A 24364-nucleotide genomic window follows, 5' to 3' on the forward strand; every position below is an offset into this window, starting at 1 on the left:
ATGAAGGTAGAACAGTAGATGTATTGTATATGGATTTCAGCAAGGCATTTGACAAGATACTTCATGCAAGGCTTACTGAGAAAGTAAGGATGCATGGGATCTAAGGGGACATTGCTTTGTGGATCCAGAACTGGCTTGCCCACAGAAGGTAAAGAATGGTTGTAGTCGGGTCATATTCTGCATGGAGGTCAGTGACCAGTGGTGTGCCTCAGGGATCTGTTCTGGGACCCCTTCACTTCGTGATTTTTATAAATGACCTGGATGAAGAAGTGGAGGGATGAGTTAGTAAATTTGCTGATGGCTTAAAGGTTGGGGGTGTTGTGGTTAGTGTGGAGGGCTGTGAGAGGTTACAGCGGGACATTGATAAGATGCAAAAATGGGCTGAGAAGTGGCAGATGGAGTTCAACCCAGATAAGTTTGAGGTGGTTCATTTTGGTAGGTCAAATATGCCGGCAGAATATAGTATAATGGTAAGGCTCTTGGCAGTGTGGAGAATCGGAGGGATCTTGGGGTCCAAATCCATAGAATATTCAAAGAGGGCACAGGTTGAAGTGCTTAGAATAGGTACAGAGGAGATGTCAGGGGTAAGTTTTTACACAGAGTGGTGAGTGCGTGGAATGGGCTGCTGGCAGTGGTGGTGGAGGCGGATATGATAGGGTCTTTTAAGAGACTCCTGGATAGTTACATGGAGCTTAGAAAAATGGAGGGCTATGGGTAACCATAGCTAATTTCTCAGGTAAGGACATGTTCGGCACAGCTTTGTGGGCCGAAGGGCCTGTATTGTGCTGTAGGTTTTCTATGTTTCTATGAATATATCTGCCACCCACCTATATTAGGAACAAGTTACAGCAGCTCAGTTACCTACCAGCATGTCTCAGGGATCCTGCGAGAGGAAACCGGAGCAGCTGAGGGCATGTAAGTGGTCCTAGTGAGAAGTGCAAGTTCTGCTGATCCATGATCGAGCTTAGGTTGCCAGAGCAGTGTAGCAGCATAACTAACTACGACCTTGATGTACTACCACCATGAACAAGGAGGAACGGACAGAGAAAGACAGGTCAGCAAACTGCCTTTTCCAGGATCTCCCTTCTAGGTCATCCTATAAATGTGCCGTCTTATAAATATCTTCCTCCAGGCAGTTAATCTGATCAACCGTTCTAGTTAGGTTCCCCCACCCCCTCTATCTATTATTCCATCACTATACTGCACTGCAACAATGCAAGGGGGGCTGCCACTAACTGATCTAACTAGAGGACCCACAAATAGAGAACCCATCATACTCAACTTTAGTGATCACTGCACACTGTAAACACTTCAAAATATTTTTATAATGCTCTTTAAATTGTAAATACATGCTAGTATTTACTGCGTGTGTCTATACACATTTTATTCCGTATCTGTACTTTCACCTCTAAGTTTATTGTATAATTCATTATTCTTTATAATCGTTGAAAGTTATTGATTTTTGTTGCATGTTGTGCACTAACTATCACACCACAGCAAATTCATAATACATATATATTCAGTGGTAATTTTATTCAGTACCTCCTATCCTTAGTAAAGTGGCCACTGGGTGTTTGTTCATGGTTTTCTGCTGCTGTAGCCCTTCCACTTCAAGGTTCAACATGTTGTGCATTCAGATTTGCACACCAGTGAGAGTCAACTAACATGTGGTTTTTGAGTTACTGTTGCGTTCTTGTCACCTTGAACCAGTCTGGCCATTCTCCACTGACTCCTCTCATTAACAAGGCATTTTCACCCACAGAACTGCCTTCCACTGGATTTTTTTTTGTGATTTTCATACCATTCTCTGTAAACACTAGAGACTGTTCTGCATGAAAATCCCAGGAGATCAGCAGTTTCTGAGATTCTGAAACCAGACTGTCTGGCACTAGTAATCATTCCACAGTCACATTTCCTCCCCATTCTGATATTTGGTCTGAACAACAACTGAATCTCTTGACCATGTCTGCGTGCTTTTATGCATTGAACTGCTGACACATGATTGGCTGATTAGATATTTGTATTAACAGGCAGGTGTACAGGTGTATCTAATAAAGTGACTACTGAGTATACATGGAGAATAAAGTTGATCCTTGATGGTGTAACCCAGGTTAATTAAACCCACAGGTGTAATGTTAGAAATATGGAAATGAGGTTCACTGAATTTTTAAAAAAGAGATCTTAAAAGAATAGCTATGTGAGAACAAGACATGGCTGATGCAGCTGTGGGCAAGCAACAGCGAACACAGTAAACTATTAGAAACTAACTAAAGATGAAAACTGTTAGAAGTGGAATTAGTAGTTAGTATCTCTGCCCTACTTATCGGAAATCCTCAAGGTGAAACACCTGGAGGAGAGACGAAATTGATAAAATATTTATTGAAGCTGCAGCTATAATGAGCATCAGCTATCGCGAGACAATAGCGGCAGAGAGTAGTGTCCAAGATCTCTACTGGGAAACTGGGGATTAGTTTGTTAAATCATACCAAGGGGTTTGGTGAGTTAAAATACTTACTGATCCGAGTGTATAATTTGTGCGTGAAATATATTCAGTAGTGCTGTAACTGAGAAATGTTTGAAAATGACAATGTGATTTTGAGTTATTTTGAAATAGAAAATAGAATGCGTATAAGAATTTACGGATTGTAATCATGTTGTATACAGGCCAGGTTTTTTTTGTGTAAGTATTGTGAATCGACTTTCTGTAAATGATCCACTATTTCATCCAACAAACCAAGAAACAAGTTGGCGAGCCACCCAAGATCGAAGAACCAGTATGGGAACAAAATGTTTCAGGATTTAATATGGTCGGATGTATAAGTTTATTTCTCATTTGAAGGATCTGAATTTGATTTTCTGGAATAACTGATTAATCTTGCAAAGACTATGTTAATTTACTGAATGAAATTTACTTTGTTTAGAAGTTGTGATGTTGGAGAATTTGTCATGAAAGGAGCTAAGCAGCATATATATTTTTTTTTGGTGTTGAATTTGAATTTGTAGACATGCTGACCTGAACTGAAACTGAAGTTAACCATAATACTGAAGAAAAGGAATTCAATTAGTTTTGTAACTAGGGAGGGAATGTTGACTCAGACCATGTAACTAACTAGGGATAAATAGAAAGGCAAAGGTTAGTTTACAAACCTTTAATTAGGCAATAACGCTAGATCTAATTAGTTAGAGAAACTGGAGTAATAAAGGTTATTTTAATGAATCTCACTGATTCTAACTAAAAAGGAATTTGATTTTCATTGATATCTGAGATTTGGAACCAGAGACAGAATGTTGGAATTTTGAATTGTTCTTGTTCATATTTTGTATATATTGCTATTTTGTTATAAACAAAACTTACCTCCAGAAGTGCGAGTATTCTATTCACTGCCTCCTTCTGATACCTAGAGCTGATGGCTCACTAGCACCTAGTGTAGTACTATGTGATTTGATTTCCTCATAAACAGTGTGGCAGCCGGTCACATGAGATAAGACAAGCAATACGCAGCTGTTACAATCGGGTGTATAAATGCTGATAACTGGGAATGTCTTCAACTCTGTGACATCAATCAAAATCCACCCACACAAATAGAATCTTTACACATTCAATCTTCCCACATCACCATGTCTTTTAAACTTCCTACTGATTTTCTAGACGGCCAACTTTTATTGCCAGCCTTAATTTATCTTGCCCACAAGAGTCAAAACTCTGCGCCTGCTCACGGAAAACATTTCATAATTAAAGACACAAGAGATTCTACAGATGCTGGAAATCTTGAGCAACACACACACACACACACACACCCACGCACACACACAATATGCTGGAGAAACTCAGCAAGTCATGGTATATTTAAAACAGAGGTTAATAGGTTCTTGATTAGTAAGGGTGTGAAAGGTTATGGGGAGAAGGCAGGAAAATAGAGTTGAGATTAGCCATGACAGAATAATGGAGCAGGCATGATGGGCCGAATGGACCAATTCTGCTCCTACTGTGGTCTTAGGGTCTTACGGAAATATGCCCTACTATTAAGCTATCTCTTATGGCCTTGCTAACTTTCAGTTCATCTTTCAGGGGTTTGTGTAGAGCTCTCCAACGTCCTTTTTATCTCTCTGCCCCACCCAGAGTAGCACCTTCCAAATGACCTCCTTACCACTCTCAGCAAAACTCATTGCTTTGTATTGAAATACATCTGCCAATCAATTGTCCTTTCTGTGGGCCTGTTATTTGTCCTTCCCTACTTGTTATTACCCTCCTCTGTACTGATCAACAAAATCCTGCCTTCCCCAGTTCGAGATCATCCACACATTTCAAAGTTTAAAATGAATTTATTATCAATACATGCATACTGTATGTCACCATGAGTTTCATTTTTTGCAGACATTCACAGTAGAAGAGAAAAATACAATAAAATTAATGAACAACTTCACATAAAGACTGACAAACAATCAATGTGTAAAAGAAGACAAACTGTGTAAATTAACAATAAATAATCAAACAAACAAAAGCAGATAATTAAATAAATAGTAATGAGAACATGAGTTGTAGAGTCCTTTAAGTGAGTCTGTCGGCGATCAATTCAGAGTTGAGGTGACTGAAGTTACCCATGCTGGTTCAGGATCCTGATGGATGTAAGGTAGTAACTGTTCCTGAACCTGGTGATGTTGGACCTAAATGCTCCTGCACTTCCTTACCGGTGGCAGCAGCAAGAAGAAAGCACGTCCTGGAGTTAGAAATGATGTTGTAGAAATTGTAGGAATATTATTCCACGTAAGATAGAATATTACAGCCCAGTATAGACCCTTTGGCCCATAATGTAATGCTGATCTTTCAACCTACTCTAAGATCAATCTCACCCTCCATTTTTCTATCATCCATATGCATCTCTAAGAGTTTATTAGTTATATTTATGATTTTATTTATTTAATTGTTTGTCTATTTATTTATTTTGTCATTGATTGGTTGGTTGGTTGATTGATTGATTGATTGATTTATTGATTCATTCATTCAATTTTATTTGGAGATACAGCATAATAACAGGCCTTTCTGGCCTAATGAGCCTGCATTGCCCAAATGAATGCAAGTGACCAGTTAGCCTATTGACTCATACATCTTTGGGATGTGGGAGGAAACCAAAGCACCTGGAGGAAACCCACTTGGCCACAAGGAAAACGCACCAATTCCTTACAGTCAAGGTGGGAATTGAACCCTGGTAATGTAAAGCATTATGCTAAAGTGCCACTGCGTATGGGTACAAAGAAAGGGAAGGGAATCAGTAGCAGCTGTTAAACAAAGGCTGTTTTAATCTCTGATCCTGCAGTGAAAATATTTCACCGCAGAATAAAGAATTCTAGACTTTTGTCAATAACTACAAATCTCATGGATTCAAAACAGCTGATGGTAATTCAGTAACCATTCCATTATAAGTATTGTTCAGCAGGAAACAACTGCAGCCATACAGTAATGAAACAAGGTCAGTGTTCTGATACTAAATGATCTTCTGGGGTAAAATAATAAGAATGTACCACATTTCAGTGAAAGTTTGAGAATGAAACTTTTAAGTCTGAAATTAGTCTGTTAGCATAGTATACATTTACCTGTACAGGCATGAAAGTTAGCAGAGCTAATTGCATGAATTATACTCAGAGGCCACTTTAATATACAACTCTTGCAACTAATAATTTGGCCACTGAGTGTATGTTCATGGTGTTCTTCTGCTGTAATCCCATTAACTTCAATGTTCAATGTGTTGTCCATTTAGAGATGCTCTTCTGTCGTCTACTGTTGTAATGTGTAGTTATTTGAGTTACCGTCACATTCGTGTCAGCTTGAACCAGATTGGCCATTCTCCTCTGACCTCTCTCATTAACAAGGCACTTTCACCCACAGAACTAGTGCTCACTGGATGTGTTTTGTTTATTGCACCATTCTCTATAATTCCAGAGATGGTTGTGCATGAAAATCCCAGGAGATCAGCAGTTTCAGATATATTTAAACCTCTCCATCTGGTACCAACAAGCATTCCATGGTCAAAGTCACTTAGATCATGTTTCTTCCCCATTGCAGTGAGAACCTGCCAGTCCTCGAGGGGGGTGGGGAGGGGTTGGCGAAGTGATGTGGAAGATTCCAAACAGTGAATTGCAGGTCTCTACTCTCGTAGTTGCAGGAGTGACCTCTCTCTCCCTCGATGGGGAGAGAGTAAAGTGCTGGTCTGTGAACTGTATTTTGATAGATTCTGGATCAATTGGCTCTTTGGTGCCTTGGCTGCTGCTCGAATGGTGGTGGTGGAGGGTGTTGGTGCTTCTGCTTTTTTGGGTGGGGGGGGTCGATGTTTATGCTGCTGCTTGTATAAAGCAGCAGGGATGAAGGGCTTTGGGTGCTTTGATTTTTCTATTATTCTATGCCTTTTTTTTGTTTCATGGACCAGTGAAGAGGGCAAATTTCAGGTTGTATGCTGTATACATACTCCGATATTAAATGTACTTTGGAACCTTTGATATCTGCATGCTTATAAGCATTGAATTGCATCTGCATGATTGGCTGATTACATATTTGCATTAATGAGCTTGTGTACAGGTATACCTAGCAAAGTGAACACTGAGTATAGATGAAAACCTATGAATATTAAACATCAAAATAAATAATTTATAATTCTTAGCTGATATTCTTTCAGTTGAAAAATAAAATTTCTGCTGGGGAGTGTTACCTAATTGGAAAAATTAGGGTTGCTTGTTTTACGGGTGGCATGGTAGCGTAGCAGTTAGCATAACCCTCTAGAGTGCCGATGATCGGGGTTCATCTCCCACTGCCATCTGTGAGAAGTTTGTATGTTCTTCCTGTGACACATGAGTTTCCTTGGGATGCTCTGGTTTCCTCTCACATTCTAAAGACCTACAGGCTAGAGTTCGTCAGTTGTTGGCATGCTATGTTAGCGCTGGAAGCGTGGTGCCAAAAAAACAAAATAACAATCATAAACAGTAAAAGTACCCGGATATACCAATACCAATACCTAAGATTGCTGGAAACTGAGAGATTTGCGGACACAGCTCAGTGTATCACGGAAGCCAGCATCCCCTCCATGCACTCTGTCTAGACTTCTCACTGCCTTGGCAAAGCAGCCATAGGATCCCACCCACCCCTTATCCGGGACATTCTCTCTCCCCATCACCAACCCCCTCAAACCACAAGCAGAGGACAGAAAAGTCTGAAACCACGTACAACTGGCCTCAAGGACAGCTTCTATCCCACTGTTATAAGATTATTGAAAATTCCCCTGGCACAATAACAGAGTGTTGACCTCACAAGCTAACTTATTATGAACTTGCATCTTCGTGCCTACCTGCACTGAACTTTCTGTGTAACTGTAATTTTTTATACTGCTTTCTGTTACTGCCTTTCCCAAGTACCACCTCAAAGTACTGTTGTGATTGCCTGTATGGAAGGCATGCCAAACAAAGTTTCTGACTCCACCTTGCTAGATATGACAGTAATAAACCAGTTGACAAGTTTACATCAAAGTTCAATGTACATTTATTTACGTCACCATATACAACCCTAAGATTCATATTCTTGCAGGCATTCACAGTAGGTGCAAAGAAACACGATAGAATCAATGAAAGACCACACCAACAGGGTGGACAACCAGTGTGCAAAAGATGACAAATTGTGCAAATACAAAAAGAAATAATATTCATAATAGTAATAATAATAAATAAATAAGAAATAAATACCGACAACATGAGTTGAAGAATGCTTGAAAGTGAGTCCATACATTGTGGGATGAGGGGATTAGTTCTATGTTGGGGTGAGTGAAATTCAGTGAAGTCATTCCCTCTGGCTTAAAAGCCTGATTAACATGTGACATGGAAGGGAAAGGAAGGGGAAAAAAGATTATGAGAGAAAACTGGCAGGGAACATAAAAACGGACTGTAAAAGTTTTTATAGATATGTAAAAAGGAAAAGACTGGTAAAGACAAATGTAGGTCCCCTGCAGACAGAAACAGGTGAATTGATTATGGGGAGCAAGGACATGGCAGACCAATTGAATAATTACTTTGGTTCTGTCTTCACTAAGGAGGACATAAATAATCTTCCAGAAATAGTAAGGGACAGAGGTTCCAGTGAGATGGAGGAACTGAGCGAAATACATGTTAGTAGGGAAGTGGTGTTAGGTAAATTGAAGGGATTGAAGGCAGATAAATCCCCAGGGCCAGATGGTCTGCATCCCAGAGTGCTTAAAGAAGTAGCCCAAGAAATAGTGGATGCATTAGTGATAATTTTTCAAAACTCGTTAGATTCTGGACTAGTTCCTGAGGATTGGAGGGTGGCTAATGTAACCCCACTTTTTAAAAAAGGAGGGAGAGAGAAACCGGGGAATTATAGACCAGTTAGCCTAACGTCGGTGGTGGGGAAACTGCTGGAGTCAGTTATCAAGGATGTGATAACAGCACATTTGGAAAGCGGTGAAATGATCGGACAAAGTCAGCATGGATTTGTGAAAGGAAAATCATGTCTGACGAATCTCATAGAATTTTTTGAGGATGTAACTAGTAGAGTGGATAGGGGAGAACCAGTAGATGTGGTATATTTGGATTTTCAAAAGGTCCCACACAGGAGATTAGTGTGCAAACTTAAAGCACATGGTATTGGGGGTAAGGTATTGGTGTGGGTTGAGAATTGGTTAGCAGACAGGAAGCAAAGAGTGGGAATAAACGGGACCTTTTCAGAATGGCAGGTGGTGACTAGTGGGGTACCACAAGGCTCAGTGCTGGGACCCCAGTTGTTTACAATATATATTAATGACTTGGATGAGAGAATTAAATGCAGCATCTCCAAGTTTGCGGATGACACGAAGCTGGGTGGCAGTGTTAGCAGTGAGGAGGATGCTAAGAGGATGCAGGGTGACTTGGATAGGTTGGGTGAGTGGGCAAATTCATGGCAGATGCAATTTAATGTGGATAAATGTGAAGTTATCCACTTTGGTGGCAAAAATAGGAAAACAGATTATTATCTGAATGGTGGCCGATTAGGAAAAGGGGAGGTGCAACGAGACCTGGGTGTCATTATACACCAGTCATTGAAAGTGGGCATGCAGGTACAGCAGGCGGTGAAAAAGGCGAATGGTATGCTGGCATTTATAGCGAGAGGATTCGAGTACAGGAGCAGGGAGGTACTACTGCAGTTGTACAAGGCCTTGGTGAGACCACACCTGGAGTATTGTGTGCAGTTTTGGTCCCCTAATCTGAGGAAAGACATCTTTGCCATAGAGGGAGTACAAAGAAGGTTCACCAGATTGATTCCTGGGATGGCAGGACTTTCATATGAAGAAAGACTGGATGAATTGGGCTTGTACTCGTTGGAATTTAGAAGATTGAGGGGGGATCTGATTGAAACGTATAAGATCCTAAATGGATTGGACAGGCTAGATGCAGGAAGATTGTTCCCGATGTTGGGGAAGTCCAGAACAAGGGGTCACAGTTTGAGGATAGAGGGGAAGCCTTTTAGGACTGAGATTAGGAAAAACTTCTTCACACAGAGAGTGGTGAATCTGTGGAATTCTCTGCCACAGGAAACTGTTGAGGCCAGTTCATTGGCTATATTTAAGAGGGAGTTAGATATGGCCCTTGTGGCTACAGGGGTCAGGGGGTATGGAGGGAAGGCTGGGGCAGGGTTCTGAGTTGGATGATCAGCCATGATCATAATAAATGGCGGTGCAGGCTCGAAGGGCCGAATGGCCTACTCCTGCACCTATTTTCTATGTTTCTATGTTTCTATGTTCAATCTACATATGACAAATAATGTTATCCTTTCATTAGATCTTGAAATCCAGCCAAGCAGAACAATAAGCTCACAAACTGTAAGAAGGGAGTGGGCTAAACAGCAAGGAAGGGCGAACCAGAAAATCAGTAGAGAGGGAGAAAAAAAAAACGAAGTAGCTGGCAAAAAAACAGAAAAACATATACTGAGATCTTTTACAACTTGTAACAAGGAAGAGGTTTGTCAAAATATACTTAACTCCCTAGAAGGCAGAGGAAGGACGGGTGGAAATGACAGATTAATAAAATATTGGGTATCAATCTTCTTACAAGTGAACCAAAGAACATACAATGTTAAAATAATTAACACTCTTGTATTTCTTAGAAAAGAAGTTGTGTACAGATACAATGCATGCATTTCTTCATAATTCAAAGTTCAAAGTAAATTTACCATCAAAGTACAGGTGCATCACTATATACAACCCTGAGATTCATTTTTCTGGAGGCAATCACAGTAAATACAAAGAAACACAATAGAAACAATGAAAAACTAGCAGTATGCTGTAAGTTCGAGACTGTTGGGGGCAGAAATGAGTGCAGTTGCTGTTACTAGGGAGAAAGTACTTGGGTAGCTGAAAGGTCTGAAGGTAGATAAGTCATCTGGACCAAATGGACTACACCTCAGGGTTCTGAAAGAGATAGCTGAAGAGATTGTGGAGACATTAGTGATAGTGAACTTTCAGGAATCACTAGATTCTAGCATTAATTTAATTGTTAAGAATGAGGTCTCAGGGTACTTGAAGGTGCATGATAAAATAGGCCAAAGTCAGCATAGTTTCCTTAAGGGATCCAAGATCTTGCCTGACAAATCTGTTGCAATTATTTGAGGAAATAACAAGCAGGATGGACAAAGGAGAATTGTAGATTGTTATGTACCTGGATTTTCAGAAGACCTTTGACAAGGTGCTGCACATGAGGCTGCTTAACAGATAAGAGCCCATAGTATTACAGGAAAGATACTAGCATGGACTGAGCATTGGCTAATTGGCAGGAGGAAAAGAATGGGAATAAAAAGAGCGTTTTGTGGTTGGCTAGCAGTGATTAGTGGTGTTCCGCAGGGACCTGTGTCGGGACTGCTTAATTTTACATGATATCTGAATGATTTGGATGATGGAATTGATGGTTGTGTGGCCAAGTTTGCAGATGGTACAAGGATAGGTGGAGGGGCAGACAGTTTTGAGGAAGCAGAGAGGCTCCAAAAGGTCTTAGACAGATCAGGAAAATGGGCATAGAAGGGCCAGTTGGAATACAGTGTTGGGAAATGTATGGTCATGTTCTTTGGCAGAAGGAATAAAAGTGTAGACTATTTTCTAAATGGGGAAAAAAAGACAAAAAATCCATGGTATAAAGGGACTTGGGAGTCCTCATGCAGGGTCCTTTAAAGGTTAAGTTGATGGTTGAAGTGGTGATGAAGACGGCAAATGCAATAATTGCATTCATGTCAAGAGGGCTGCAATATAAAAGCAAGGATGCAATGCTGAGACTTTATAATAGTAATAATAGTAATAGTAATAGTCATACTTTATTGATCCCAGGGGAAATTGGGGGAAATAAGGCACTGGTGAGGCTTCACTTGGAGCATTGTGAGCAGTTTTGGGCCCCTGATCTAGGAAAGGCTCATGAGAATGATTCTGGGAATGAAAGGGTTATTGTATGAGGGGCGTTTGATGATGCTGGATCTTCACTTGCCGGAATTTAGAAGAATAACGGGGGATCTCATTGAACATCTCATTGAAGCTATGTTGAAAGGCCCAGGTAGAATGGATGTGGAGAGGATGTTTCTTATAGTAAGGGATTCTAGGACCAGAAAACACAGCCTCAGAATAGAGTGATGTCACTTTAGAATGGAGATGAGCAGGGATTTCTTTAGCCAGAGAGTGGTGAATCTGTGGAATTTATTGCCAAGTCACTGGGTATATTTAAGGTGTAATATTGCTTCTATGATTTATGGTCTTAAATACCACAGACAAAGATGTACATACAACCAATGTGCATAAGAAGACAAACTGCGCAAATACAGTAAATAAATAAATAAATAATATTGAGGACACGAGTTGTGGAGTTATTGAAAGTGAGTCCATAGGTTATGGAATCAATTCAGTGTTGAGGTGAGTGAAATTGTAAACAATAATACAGGAGCCTGATATTTGAGGGTTAATTACTGTTCCTGAAGCTAGTGGTGTAGGGCATAAGGTCCCTGTACCTCCTTCCCGATGGCAGCAGTGAGAAGGAAGCATGGGCTGGATTATGGGGGTCCTTGATGATAGACGTTGATTTCTTGGGTAGCACTCCTTGTAGGTGGGCTCAACACTTTAAGGATTTCATAAATTATGGCGATTAGGAATTAGAGTTCACCTTTTCAACTGCAATAAATTGCACTTCAATTCCCCCAGACAATTTACCAGGCTGGTTGCAAATAAGTAGGCAGCATTGTTGCATGGTTTACAACCAAGACATGCATCAGATCAAGTCTGAGTTTATTATCATGAGCATATATACCCAGGGTTTAAATACCATGTAAATCCACTTTTTGTAGGAAAATATATTGCATACATGACTAATGTAAGCCAACAGTTAACTGATAGGGTTGTTAAGAAGATGTATGGCGTTGATTGAGAAGGTGTTTGGATCGTTAGCCTTCATTATTCGGGAGGTTGAGTTCAAAAGCTGTGAGGTAATGTTGCAGCTCTATAAAACCCAGGTTACAATACACTTGGAGTACTGTGTTCAGCTCCGGTTGCCTCATTATATGAAAGATAAGGAAGTTTTAGAGAGGGAGCAGAGGAGATTTACCAGAATACTGCCCAGATTGGAGAGCATGTCTCATGAGGATAGGTTGAGTGAGTTAGGGCTTTTCTTTACAGAGCAGATGAAAATGAGAGGAAATTGAGATGTACAAGATGGGCTGAGTATCCTAATCCTGCTCCTATATCTTATGGTCTTATGATAAAGGGCATAGATCAAGCAGATAGCCAGAGACTTTTTTTTACCAGGGCTGAAATGGCTAATGAAAGGGGGTATAATTTTAAGGTGATTGGAGGAAAGTATGGGGGAATGTCAGGGTTAACTTTTTTACACAGAGTGTGGTGGGTGTGTGGAACTCCTTGCCGGGCTGGTGGTAGGAGAAGATACATTGCGTAATTTAAAGAACTGTTAGATAGGGAAATGCATGAGAGAAAACTAGTTGGCTATGTGGGCAGATTGGGTTAGACTGATCTTAGATTAGGTTAAAAGATTGTCACAACATTGTGTACTGAAAGACCCGTAATGTTCTATATTCTCTGTACTATAAACTTTAATTAACAACAGATTATACAGAACTTAAATGACAAAATAAACATAAGGTCACTCGTGCTAAGTTGTGAGCTGTATGGAGTAGCAGCTTGTACACAGCAATCAGAGGAAGGCACTTGCCCTGAGCAACACACTCTTCATCGCAGCCTTATGTCTATTGTGGAAGGAACAGAGGCGGCAGCAGGTCCCAAGCCTCTCAGAGCTCCGATTGTAGTATTGATGAACAGTACACATGACAAGTAACTGGCCGGTGGTGAAGTGGCACCCTCTCCAGATTTCAAGGCAGCTGTCCTGGGTTCGAACCTGGCCAGCTACTTGCACACGCTCCATCCGTGCTGGGTTGATCATCGAACTCGGCCTCAAAAAAAACAGACAAAAATGCTAAACAAAACGGCAAGGTTGCCGCCCGATGCACCACAAGGCACAGAATGGAATAACAATGCATGACAAGAGAGAGATCTCCAAACCATCTGGCAGAATGCCTCATTGCCAGAACTCACCCACAAGCACCGAAGCCTCACTCTGTTGGTGTTGAGAGAGGCCTTCTTAGTCAGATCATCCCTGTACAGACAAAGTATCATCCCCAACACCCACTACCCTCGGGACAGCTGCAATGGGGAAGCGACAGTTCAAAGTTCAAGGTAAATTTATTATCAAAGTGGATACTGTAAGTGCTACCATATACTACTTTGAGATTCATTTTCTTGCAAGCGTTTATAGTAATAAAAGAAATAAAATAGAATTTTATGAAAAGCTGGCACAGAAATGGATAAAGACCACCAAACAAAGTGAAAGAGAGGACAAAGTGTGCAAATACAAATAATACTAAGAACATGAGGTGTAAATAAACTCTGCAATCGGCCTGTTGGTCAAAGAATAAGTTCATTTGAGGAGATCCACACCGGTTCAGGAGCCTGATGGTTGCAGGGTAAGAACTGCTCCTTCCACAATAGACATAAGGTCCAAGGGTAGTAGCTCTTGGAGACTGTGGATCTACTAAGAGAGTGTAGAGATAGATGCAAGGGTCCATGTCCTAGTTCATCCCCAGCAATGGCCTAACAGAGGACTCTCTGATCTATTGGTTGATCCAGGGGACACACACTGAGACAGACATCAAGTCCTGCTGGAAAGAAGCACTTTAGTCTGCCCCAAGTTTGTTGTTCTTCCATCTCAGTGAGATAGCCAGAAGAGAATGCTGCCAACTGGTACAGGAGGGCATGCTGAGGAATGCACTGAAGCTCAATGCTGCCAATGTAAAGGCTCTGAGGGGAAGAACCTCTATCTAGTCTCCTTACACTATGATACATGGAGGGGCAGAGTCTGATGGGGAAGCCCCTCGAACAATGAAAGGATCTATCACCCTGAAGACCACAGGAGTGGCACTGGTGCTATGGCTTTTTTTAAACAAATAAATGAACAGTACTGATTATATTGACTATGAATTTCAAAGTTTTGCTCTGTTTCTTCATTTATATATGTAATTTTGTTATGAATAAAGTTAAACTCATAACACTTGTCTTACTAATAGGGACACTACAGTCAGTAGGGATCCGTGACACCATCACCTCCTCGCTGACAATCAACACAGGCATGATTAACTCACGGATCTACTCTTTCTACACTCATGACTGTGTGGGCACAGGACAAGTGCCACCTATACATTTGCCCATGACACAGCTGTTACTGGCAGAATCTCCGATGGTGACGAGGAGCCACACTGGGGTGCAATAGGTTGGAGGGTTGAGTGGTGCAACAACAATAACCTCACACTCAACATCACCCAGACCAAGGAATTGATTGTGAACTTCAGGATGGGAAGTCGGAAGAACATGCACTGGTCCATACTGAGGGGCCAGTGGTGGAAAGGGTGTGCAGCTTAAGATCCTGGGCATCAACACTTCAAAGGATCCACCCTGGGCACAACATATGGATGCAATCACCAAGAAGGCACACCACTGACTTTACTGGGAGCTTGAGAAAATTTGTATGTCACCAAAGACTCTAACTAGTTTTAAAAGATGTACCATGGAGAGCTCTTGGACTGGTTGCTTCACTGCCTGGTATGGAGGCTTCGATGCACAGGATCACAAAAGGCTGCAGAGGGTTGCAGACTTGGCCACCTCCATGATGGGCACAACCCTTCCCACTACTGAGGATATCTTCAAGAGGTGATGTCTCAAGAAGGTAGAATCCATCACTAAGGACCCTCATCAGATGAGAAATGTTCTCTTCTCATTACTTCCATCAGGGAGGGGGTATATGAGCCTCAAAACCCATACTCAACATTTAAGGAAAAGCTTCTTCTTTGCCATCTGAATGATCCATGAAACCTTAAACACCACCTCACTGTTCCTTTTTCGCACTGTTTATTAATATTTGTAATTTGTAGCAATGTTGTATCTTTACACTGTACTGCTGCCTCAAAACCACAAAGTTCACAACATATAAGTCAGCAATAATAAATCTATTTCTAACCTTGATTAATTTTGAAATATAAAAAGAACATCCAATAAATAATTGAGAAACCCAAACGAAAATGACATTGTATATGTGAAGGTAACCTCTACAACGTACAGACATAATTATATATTTCTTATCCCTGCTGTATCTCCATCTTACCTCATACACCAGTCAAACATAGATCAAAGCCGGAAATGTCAAATAAGGAAAGTGCTTCCCCCTCTCCTTGAGGCACGGTCCACCACAGTGATCTATGTTGGAGTGACATTCACTCAGATACAGGTCCTCACCAGAATTAATCATTGGTTGGGCAACAGAACCACACTGGCACTCAAATAAATTAGCTATTCCACATTTTTCAGTACGGACAATTCCCACCTTTGACCATGGTCTGAGCGTTTTGAGGATAGTATGAGAAGTTTTCAGTGAATTTTGATCCACCTTATGAATTTTCATTGTGAACTTTTGCGTGTTTTCCAAGCAACAGTTGCTTGTGGGCTCTGAGCTTCATTTTAAATCAGTAGTCATCACTGGGAAAATGTCAGACACGGTTGTGTACATTCCAACTGGAATTGCTTTCCAATACTGAAACTGTGGTATTTCTTTCTAGAAATAATTGCTGACATGATTTTCCACATTAAATCAATTTCAATTTGATTGGTTGCCCATCATATCTGCCAGTTCATAGAAAACTGTGTGGGAGAGTTTTTAAAGTGGAGAACTGGCTATTGGATCTCATTGTTCTCATCCGTCCTGACCTCACATGGTAGCACAGGCATGTCCCTGTCTCACTGGGGTACGAGACCCGCTAACTACCCTTACCTGGTTTAGCCTGGCTGTCAAAGTGCTGAACTGGGATGTGGCTACGTTGCATGCAAACAGCTACTTGGCCGGTATGGTAGCACAGTGGCCAGTGTAACACAGTTACAGTGCCAGTGACCCGTGTTGAATTCCCACTGCTGTCTGTAAGGAGCTTGTACATTCGATCTGTGACTGCGTTGGTTTCCTCCGGGTGCTCTGGGTTCTTCCCACATTCCAAAGACAGACAGGTTTGTAGGCTAGTTGGTTATATGGGTAATTGGACAGTGTGGGCTCATTGGGCTGGAGGACCTGTTACCATGAAAGTAAAATGAAACAGCTATGTAGAGCCGCAGGTGAGAGTTGGGTGTCTGGTGGAGACCAAAAGTGAGTGAATTGCTCCAGAATGGACATAACAAGCCCCTTTACCAGTGGTGCTACCCCTCCCTGGACACTCCATATACCCCATACAGTACACCAGTGGGGTTTATGGGGTGTCAGGGAGGGGTAGCACCTCCGGTGGGGGAACATGTTGCGTCCTTTTTAGGGCGGTTAGTCCACCTTTGGTCCCCACCTGGCACTCAGCTCTCACCTGTGGCTCCCTGTAGCTGTTTGCATGTGACAGCAGCCACACCCCGGGCAACGGCTTCGACAAGCCGGCTAAACCAGGTGAGTGTAGCCGATGGGTCTGAAACCCTCGGTGAGATAGGGAGTTGTTTATCCCAGCATGTGAAAACAGACTCCGGCGGATTTAGCGGACGAGACCAATGGAAGGTCCAACGGTCAAGAAGGCAGTCTCTGCACGCGTCGTGGAACGTGTAGAGCAGGACAAGACACAGAAGACGTCCTGGTCATCCACTGCGCCTAGTCCCATCTCCAGCCGTCTAGACTCTGTCTTGCCACTGGATCCAGATGGGAATTGGGAAGAGAGAGTGAGGCTGACGCTGCGCAACTCTCCCTCACTTAAATCCAAGTCACGCACTAGTCTCGACACTATCATTATGGTGTCGAGGTCCTCATCAACGTCAATGATGGATGAACAACAATTACCAAGTATTAAAAAAAAACATCTTGGCATGGCTGGTCTGTGAGGATTGGAAAGTGGAAAATGTAAACCTACTGGCCCATTGTGTATTCATGTGTCAACTTAGCAAGTGACTTTAAAGGCAAATGGAAACTCAGGAGATTGCAGATGTTGGAAACTGAGGCAACAAACAAGCCGCAGGAAGAACTCAGCAAATCGAGCCGCATTTGCAAAAGGATAGGAATTGTCAAAATTCTGGGTCAAAACTCTGAATCAGGGCCATCAACAATTCCTTTTCCCCAACAGATGCTGCTCGACAGGTTGCATCATTGCCTGGTTTGGAGGATTGCAAGAGGCTGCCAAGGATTGTAGACTCAGTTCCATCACAGGCATAACACTCATGCTATCAAGGAAATCTTTCAAAGGCAATTTTGAAGATTTTGAACATCAAAGTTCAAAGTAGATTTATTATCAAAGTACCCATATGTCAGCATATACAATCCTGAGATTCATTTTCTTATGGCACTCTCATATATATCATATAAGACAATGATAATAAACTAGAAACACAAGAGATTCTACAGCTGCTGTAAGTTCAGAAATGTTGAAGCAATCCAGCAGGTCAGACAGCATTAATGGAGAGGAATAAAGTGCCAACATTTTGGGCCTAGACCAACTGGATTCTAATTCTGATTCCTCCAGCAGATTGTTTGTTGAAAGCCAAAGGTCTGTGAGGCGAAGATTTATTATATAGAACCAGAAATATGATTCTACTTCCTGGTGGCGGATTCAGCCCATTCAGTTCCAGTGAGGATTTAGGTGGGCATCGGATCACGGGTCCCTTCCTCAGTCCGACCTGTGGGACTCCCAGTTGTGTCATGTCAGGGAATACCTTGCGGCCGCTGGCCCACCCATTCTTACATTCCTTTCCATGAGTAGGAAACTAATTCTTCCAGCAAGACACCTTTTACCTTCCAGCTACAAATGCTGACATCAACTGTCTACTGGTAACATTTCTTTGGCAACTACAGGCAGGCATTTTTGACATTTGCAAAGTTTTGCTTTGGAGTTGTTGTTAAGGCTTTGGTTAATCTACAGATTTAGATTTTGTACAGCATGGAATCAATGATGTTTCAGTCATTGAATTACACAACAAGGAAACCGGCCTTTCGGCCCAATTTATCCATGCTAACCGAGATGTGTGCCTGAGCTAGTCCCATTTGGCCGTATTTGGCCCAAATGCCTCTAAAGCTTTCCCATCAATGAACAATTTCAAAGCATTGTAACTGTACCTGCCTCTATTACTTCCTCTGACAGCTCCTTTAACACACTTGGTGGGGAGTTGGGTGCGGCATGCTAGCATAGTGGTTAGGGCAAGCTGTAAGATCAGGGTTTGATTCCTGCTGCTGTCTGTAAGGAGTCTATACGTTACCCCTGTGACTGCATGGGTTTCCTCCGGGTTCTCCGGATTTTTTTCCATATTCCAAAGATGTACAGGTTAGGGTTAGTGAGTTGTGATCAGGTTACATTGGTGGCAGAAGTATCGCTGACTTCATTTGATGGAAAGATTGCATTTCACTGTATGTTTTGATGTACAGATGACAAGTAAAGCTAATCTTAAATGATCTAATAAATAAAGTCTAGGGTACAGGAGAATGAAGGATGATCATATAGAGGTGTACAGAATCATGAGGGGCATAGATGGTCAATGCACACAGCCTTTCTCCCAGGGTTGAGGAATCAAGAACTGAAGGGCATCAGTTTAAGACGGGAGGAGAAAGATTTAGTAAGAACTGTAGGCGCCACTTTTTCACCCAGATGATAGCCAGTACATGGAATGAGCTGCCAGAGAAAGTGGTTGACACAGGTACATTAACATTTAAAATGTACTTGGATGTGGATAGGGATAGGAAAGATTTAGAGGAAAATGGGCATAGGCAGGCAAATCAGACCCTTCATCAGGACCTGAAACATTGACTGTTTATTCCTCTCCATAAATGCAGCCCAACCTGCTGAGTTTCTTCAGCATTTTGTGTGTGTTGCTCAGGATTTCCAGCATCTGCAGAATCTCTTGTGTTTAGAGTGGGGCTAGATTATTTGTGAGATAAGGTCGGTGTATTCCAGTTGGACCAAAAGGCCTTTTCTGTGTCGTATGGCTCTAGCCTATCAAAGAAAAAACTCTGCTAATTAATTACTTTTTTCGCTATCTCCTGTGTTGTTCAGGTTTTAAAATGGGTTTTGTCATTCATGGCAGCACAGTAGCAGTGGATAATTGATACCTCACAGTGCCAGAGACACAGGTTCCATCCTGGCCTTGACTGCTGTCTGTGAGGAGTTTGCAAGTTCCTTCTGCAACTGCTTGCATTTCTCTGATGTACTCTGGCCACAGCCAAAAGCTTACGGTTTGTTGGGGTAACTAAGCACTGAAAATTGTCCCTTGGGTGTAGGTGGTAGTGGGAAGGGGAGGGGGATGCTGATGAGAATGTGGAGACAATAAACTGGGACTAGTGTAAATGGATGATTAGTGGTCAGTACAAACTCAGTGGGCCAAAGGGCCTGTTTCTGCGTTGCTTGTCTCTCACATTTGTTGTGCATCGTGTTCAATCTTTCAAAGTCAAAGTGAATTTATTTTCAACGTGTGTATATGTCACCATATATGCTACCTTGAGATTCTTTTTCTTGCAGGCATTTACAGAAAGATAGAGAAATACAATGGAACTTATGAAAACTATACATAAGTAAAGACTGACCTTCTTGGTCACTGCCACGATTGAAGCCTGCTTGAAGCAGGTGGATACATCAGAGTGCTGAAGCGAGAGGTTGAAGATGTTGACATGAGAGCTTGGTTTCAACAGCTGCAAATGTTGGCCCACACTTGGAAATTTGTGCTCTGATTGCCTGTCTACGGGAAGGATGTTAAAACTTTAGAGAAGGTGCAGAAGTTGCTACCAGGATTAGGTAAGAGGAAAGGTTGAGCAAGCCAGGGGATTTCTCTTTGAGGCGAAGGAGGATGAGAGGTTACTTAATGGAAGGGCTTAGGTCACATGGAGGTTTCCCTGGAGTGGAAATTCCAGGGGAGAAATTCAAAAATCAGAGGTGCAAAAATATTTGGGTTCTTCATGCAGGATTCCATTAAGGTTAACTTGCAGATTGAGTCAATGGTAAGGAATCCAATGTTAGCATTCATTTCGAGAGGACTAGAATACAAGAGCAAGGTTGTAATGCTGAGGCTTTATGAGGCTTTATAAGGCTTTAGACAGACTGTACTTGGAGTAGTGTGAACAGTTTTGGGTCCCTATCTAAGAAAAGATGTGCTGGCATTGGAGATATTCCGAGGATGTTCATGAACATTATCCCGGGCATGAAATGGTTAACCTATGAGGGAGGTCTGATGGTTCTGGGCATGTACTTGCTGGAGTTCAGAGAATGAAGGGGGATATCACTGAAACCTACCAAATAGTGAAAGGCCTTGGTAAAATGGATGTGGAAAGGATGCTTCCTATAATGGAGGAGCTTTGGATAAGAAGGTGCAGCATTAGGATAGAGGGATATCCATCTACAACAGAGATGAAGAAAAATTCCTCTAGCTGGAGGATGGTGGATCTGTGGAATTCATCACCACAGATATCCGTGCAAGCCAAGTTATTGGGTATATTTAAGGCAGAGGGTGATAGGTTTTGATTGAGAAGGATAATAAATCAGCCATGATGGAATGGTGGAGTAGATTTGATGGGCTGAATGGCCTAATTTGCTCCTATGTCTTATGGTCTTAAATGGCTAATACAAGATGGCATAGTTTTCAGGTGATTGGAGGAAAGTATAGGGGAGATGTCGGTGGTAATAACTTTACACAGAGACTGGTCGATGCATGGAATGTGCTCCCAGGGGTGGTGGGAGAGACCCAAGTACATTAAGGGCATTCAAGAAACTCTCAGGCACATGGAAGATAGAAATATAGAGGGTTATGAAGGTGGGAATGATCAGAATGATTTTAGAATAGGTTAGAAGTTTGATATAACATTGTGGACTGAAGGGCCTGTACAGTGTTGTAATATTCTGTGTTCTATGTCATTCTGCTCTCCTAATCTGTTTGGGGTGCTTAGTAAACAATGCAAAATATGACAGTAATACTGTTGGGTTGGCATTATTGTAACCTATTGTTGTCAGTGCTGGGAGTGGTCATCGACATTTCCACAGTATTCTCAGGTATGAGGGTTCCAGTATCCTTGACTTTTACCTTTTCTTGTTTGACCTGTTTTCCATTCTTCAGGGGAAATGTAAAAGGCAGGGTGGGTCATATTAAAATCTCAGATCTCCTCCTGTTGTCTGACATTTTGTCCTGGCCTCTGCATGTTCCAGCTCAAGTTCAAAGTTATTGTCATGGGCACCACGTAACTGGGGTATAAAAACCACGAAAAACATACACAAAATGCTGGAGCATCTATAAACTGTTGACGTCTTGGACCAATTCCCTTCTTCAGGACTGTAAAGGAAGGGGGAAGACACCAGAAGAAAAGGGTGGGGAGAGGGGAAGAAAGCTAGCTGGGAGGTGAAAGGTGAAGCCAAGTGTGTGGGAAAGGTAAAAGGCTGGAGAACAGGAATCTGAGTAGAGAGTGGAGTTAGGAGAAAGGGAAGGACAAGGGGACCCGGGGGAAGTGATAGGCAGGGAAAAGGGGGTAAAAGGCCAGAGTGGGGAGTAGAGGAAGAGGAGACGGGGAAGTAATTTTTTTTACCGGAAGGAGAAATCAATGTTCATGCCATCAGATTGGAGGCTACCCAGATGGAGTATAAGGTATTGCTACTCCAATCTGAGGATGGGTTCACCTTGCATAAATTGCATAAACTTAAATTAATATAAACATGAGAACATCTGCAGATGTTGGAAATCCAAGCAGCACACACAAAATCCCAGAGGAACTCAGCAAGCCAGGCAGCATCATTGGAAAAGAATAAACAGTCCATGTTTCAGGTTGAGACTCTTCATCTCGGCTGGAAAAAAATGAGAAGTCAGAGCAAGAAGTTGGGTGAAGGGGAGGAAGTACAAGTTGATAAGTGAAACTGGGAGAGGGGAAGGGGTGACGAAAAGGGCTGGGAAGTCGATTAGTGAAAGAGTTAAAGGGCTGGAGAAAGGGGAACCTGATGGGAGGGGGTAGACAATGGAAGAAAGGGAAGATGGAGGAGCACCAGAGGGAAATGATGGGTAAAGAGATAAGGTGAGAAAGGGAAACAGGAATGGGGAACAGTGAAGGGGGGCAGGAAATACCAGACATTTGAGAAATATAAAGTGTTGCTCCTCCAGTCTGAGTGTGGCCCCATCGTGACAGTGGAAGAGGTCATGGACTGACGTGGACTGTCATGTACACTCCATCTGCCAGAAAAAGTAGGATCTCCTGGTGGCCACCCATTTCAATTCTACTTCCCATTCCCATTCTGGCACGTCAATCCATGGCCTCCTTACTGCCGCGATGAGGCCATACTCAGGTTGGAGGAGCAACACCTTATATTCCGTCTGGGTAGCCTCCAACCTGATGGCATGAACATCCATTTCTCAACCTTCTTGTAATTGCCCCCCTTCTTTGTTTTCCTCTCTCATCTTGTCTCTGTACCTGTGCATCACCTCCATCTGGTGCTCCTCCCTCTTCTCTTTCTTCCATGGTCTTCTGTCCTCTCCTATCAGAGTCCCCCTTCTCCAGCCCTTTATCCCTTTCACCAATCAACTTTCCAGCTCTTTATTTCATCCCCCCCCCCCGCCCCGGTTTCACCTGTCACCTACCACCTTGTACTTCTCCCTCCCCTCCCTCCCACATTCTTACTCTGACTTCTCATCATTTTTTTCAGTCCTGATGAAGGGTCTCAGCCTGAAACATCGACTGTTTACTCTTTTCTATCGGTGCTACCTGGCCTGCTGAGTTCCTCAGCATTTTTCTGACATAACAAACAAAAACAAAATCACACTGGAACTACCTGATATGACAGCAACATTTGAAAGAAAGTAGTTTGATTCTCTTTGTGGTTACAACTTCATATTTCCGTATTTGAATAGTAACTACACATTGTTTCAATAGGGGGGTCAGTCTTTCTGGGCTTTTTAAAACATAGCTGACTTGCATTGGAAGCCCATACCCTTACACTTCATTTGTCGTTTTTGATGTCTCCTTCAAAGTTGATAGGGCGGTTAAGAAGGCATTTGGTGTGTTGCATTTCACCAGATTCTTTGGTGTTATCATTTCAGGGGAACCAGTCCTGGGCACAGCTCATAGGTGTAATTATGAAGAAAGCATGGTAGAGCCTCTATTTCCTTAGGAGTTTGCAAAGATTTGACATGACATCTAAAACTTTGATAAACTTTTATAGATGTGTGGTGGAGAGTATATTGACTGGCTGTATCTCAGCCTGGTATGGAAACACCAGTGCAGTTGAATGAAAAATCCTACAAAGAGTAGTGGATACAGCCCAATCTATCACAGGTAAAGCCTTCCTCACCATTGAGCACACCTACACAGAGCATAGCCCCAGGAAAACAGTATCTATCATCAGGGACCCCCATCACCCAGGACATGCTCTCTTCTCACTGCTGCCATCAGGAAGAAGGTACAGGAGCCTCAAGATTCACATCACCAGGTTCAGGAGCAGTTACTACCCCTCAACAATCAGGCTCTTGAACCAAAGGAGATAACTTCACTTGCCCCATCACAACCTATGGACTCACTTTCAAGGACTCTTCATCTCATGTTCTCGATATTTATTGCTTGTTTATTTATTAGTATTTCTTTCTTTATGTGTTTGCATAGTTTGTTGTCTTTTGCACACTGGTTGAATGCAAAGTTGGTGCAGTCTTTTATTGATTCTATTATGGTTATTATTCTGTTATGTATTTATTGAGAATTCCCACAAGAAAATGAATCTCAGGATTGTATAAGGTGACATATACTGTATGTATTTTGACAATAAATTTACTTTGAACTTAAAACTTGGATT

General features: G+C 42.1%; 1 protein-coding gene across 1 annotated transcript in view; it reads left to right on the forward strand.

Annotated features, from left to right (window-relative positions):
* The first annotated feature begins 2414 nt into the window (after positions 1-2414).
* The window catches only part of fam83b (family with sequence similarity 83 member B), a 119645-nt gene continuing 97695 nt past the window's right edge, over positions 2415-24364 (forward strand). Inside the window, exon 1 of the mRNA XM_063039253.1 lies at positions 2415-2497. The gene's annotated coding sequence lies outside the window, so the exon portion shown is untranslated. The remainder of the gene's footprint in view (positions 2498-24364) is intronic.

This window comes from Mobula hypostoma, chromosome 2 (genome assembly GCF_963921235.1).
Source record: "Mobula hypostoma chromosome 2, sMobHyp1.1, whole genome shotgun sequence".
Classification (NCBI taxonomy): domain Eukaryota; kingdom Metazoa; phylum Chordata; class Chondrichthyes; order Myliobatiformes; family Myliobatidae; genus Mobula; species Mobula hypostoma.